This window comes from Scylla paramamosain, chromosome 44 (genome assembly GCF_035594125.1).
Source record: "Scylla paramamosain isolate STU-SP2022 chromosome 44, ASM3559412v1, whole genome shotgun sequence".
In the NCBI taxonomy this organism is placed as follows: Eukaryota; Metazoa; Arthropoda; class Malacostraca; order Decapoda; family Portunidae; genus Scylla; species Scylla paramamosain.
In genome coordinates this window covers 1,380,015-1,382,514 of record NC_087194.1, presented here as the reverse complement: position 1 = coordinate 1,382,514, position 2,500 = coordinate 1,380,015, and the positions used below count along the sequence as shown (strand labels likewise).

General features: G+C 40.4%; 1 protein-coding gene and 1 long non-coding RNA gene across 4 annotated transcripts in view; one reads left to right on the top strand and one right to left on the bottom strand.

The window, feature by feature from the left end:
- Positions 1-2,500, top strand: part of LOC135093897 (uncharacterized) — a 72,785-nt gene that overhangs the window by 33,279 nt on the left and 37,006 nt on the right. The window contains exon 3 of the long non-coding RNA XR_010263520.1: positions 867-924. This is a non-coding gene — a long non-coding RNA (uncharacterized LOC135093897). The remainder of the gene's footprint in view (positions 1-866; positions 925-2,500) is intronic.
- Positions 2,004-2,500, bottom strand: part of LOC135093883 (protein turtle-like) — a 178,294-nt gene continuing 177,797 nt past the window's right edge. For all 3 annotated transcript variants that reach the window (XM_063993514.1, XM_063993512.1, XM_063993513.1), the window contains one exon: positions 2,004-2,500. This exon is cut by the window's right edge and continues 418 nt beyond it. The gene's annotated coding sequence lies outside the window, so the exon portion shown is untranslated.

The window sequence follows — 2,500 nt, the reverse complement described above, 5'->3', positions numbered from 1 at the left end:
AAGTTTCCATGTTTTGAAAAATTTTCGTTAATTTTTTTTTTTTATTGTTACTGTATTTATTTCTTTTTTTGTGTGATTATTTGTATTTTCCGATTTTCCACCCTCGTTTTCTTTTCCATCACATTTCTCAATACACTTCTTTATTCTTCTTCTTCTTGCATTCATTATGTTTCACCCCATTTGTCTCATTCTATTTATTTATTTACTTTTTTTCATTCTCTCGTTTTTGTGTTTATTTTCCTCGCTGCCTCGCCTGTCCTCGTGAGCTGAATGACCTTAGTGTTGTTCCTCAGGTCTTTTGCCCTTCTTGTTTTCGTCTTCATAATATTTTCATTTTCTCAAGTTTTTTATCACTCGTTGCAAAATCACCTTTGTCTTTTTTTTTCACCCCGACCTTCCCTCTTCCTCTATGTCAAGTCCCAGTCACACTCTCTCTATTTGTGTGTAGATTTGCGTGCGTTGAGAGTGAAAAGTTTGCCTTGGTTTTAGAGGGAAATTCTCTCTCTCTCTCTCTCTCTCTCTCTCTCTCTCTCTTGATGTGTTTTGTGTGTGTGTGTTAATTCTCCAGCGTGATCTTGCATTCCTTCTGTCATCTTCACTTTCACCTTCAGTTCACTTTCATCCTGTCTGTTGAATCATTTTCTCATTTTTCTTCTACTTCACAAAAACTTATTATCTCCTGTTTCTTCATTTTCTTCATTTTCACTTTCTTAATTTTTCACTTTCTCTTCATTTTCAATTTCTCGTCTTCATCTTTTTTCTTTTCTTCATTTTCACTTTTTTTCTTCACTTTTAAACTGATTTTGTTTTTTTTTTGTAATTATTTTCGTCATATTCAGTACTCACCTTCACTATATCACTTTCAGAACCGCCTCACCTTCTCCGGAATTCAGCAAGCGTCAACATGTCCACCTCTACATACAAGTGAGTGTATATTTCATTTTCATCACCTTCAGTTTCACTCACCTTCACTTCCTTCTCATGGTTAAGGAGTCATGTTCACTGTGTAAGCCCTCCTGCAACATTCTCAGTCTAATTTACGGTCCTGAGTTAATTTTTATATTCATTTTCACTTTCATTTTCTTCTTAACCCTTTCTGTTTTTCATTTTCTTTGTTGATATCGTTCATTTTCGTTTCATCTTCACGCTATTTTGTATCATATTCATTCTCCTTATTTTTCTCCTCGTCTTCCTTGAGCTCATTTTCGCCTGTAATCTTGACCTCCTATGCATTCGAGTCATGTTCGTCTCATGTTCACCAGTGTATGATGTCACTTTCACCATAATGCAACCTGGACCTATTTTGCATCTGAACTGGCTGTCATTTTCACATCATGATCTCTCCGGCCTGATGTCACTTTCACTGCAATGTCACTTTCACTCAAAACTTTTTAAAATCCCTTTTTTGGTGTAGTTTTCGTGTCATTTTCTTCCTCACTTTCTCCTGAATCTTACGTACACTTGTTTTTCATTTAACTTGCGTCACCTTCATGTCATTTTCACGTCACTTTCACTGTAATTTAAACTACTCATCACTTGTACCTTTACCTGACGTCATTATCGTTTCGTCATCTTAGTTTGCAGCAGCTCACTTTCAAGTCATGTTCATTTTCACCTCACTTTCACTATAATTCAATTTTTTTATTTCTATCCTTACCAGACTTCATTATCGTATCGTCATCTTCCTATTTATCAGCTCACTTTTACTTGCATCATATTCTTTACCTCACTTTCGTATAACGTTCATGTTCACCTCACTTTCACACGAACTGAGTCACCGTCTTAGCCTTTATCGTGGCCAGACGTTGTTCTCTTGTCATCATCTCCCTCTGTGGCTCACCTTCACCTCATATTCACGTCACTTTCAACTCATTTTCGTCACCTTCACACAAAGCTTTCATCATTGCCGTCACCTCCCCGGGTCCTAACAACGTATTTAGGATTGTGTCTAATTTCATCAAGCAGATTATAAGTGTCTGGTCCTCCTCCTCCTCCTCCTCCTCCTCCTCCTCCTCCTCCTCCTCCTCCTCCTCCTCCTCCTCCTCCTCCTCCTCCTCCTCCTCCTCCTCCTCCTGCTCCTCCTCCTCCTCCTCCTCCTCCTCCTCCGTCTCCACTTCGATATGATTCAAAGCCTACACCACCAGCTCCTCCTCCTCCTCCTCCTCCACCTCCTCCTCCACCTTCTGCTGCTCTTATTTCTCCACCTCCTCCATTTCCTCCTCCTACTCCTCCGTTTCTTCCTCCTCCTCCTCCATTTTGTGTATTAATCATTTCATAAGCCTCTCCACCTCCACCACCTCCACCTCCTCCACCTCTATAACTGTCTATGGCACGGAAACGAGACAGTGCATCCATGATTCCACCATACCCATCACTGCGGTATCCACCACCACCACCACCACCACCATTACCTCTGTACATCTCCTCCTCCACTATATCCCCATCACTGTATCCATTCATTGCCACGCTGCCCCTTCTTCTGTCATATACCCCTACACTC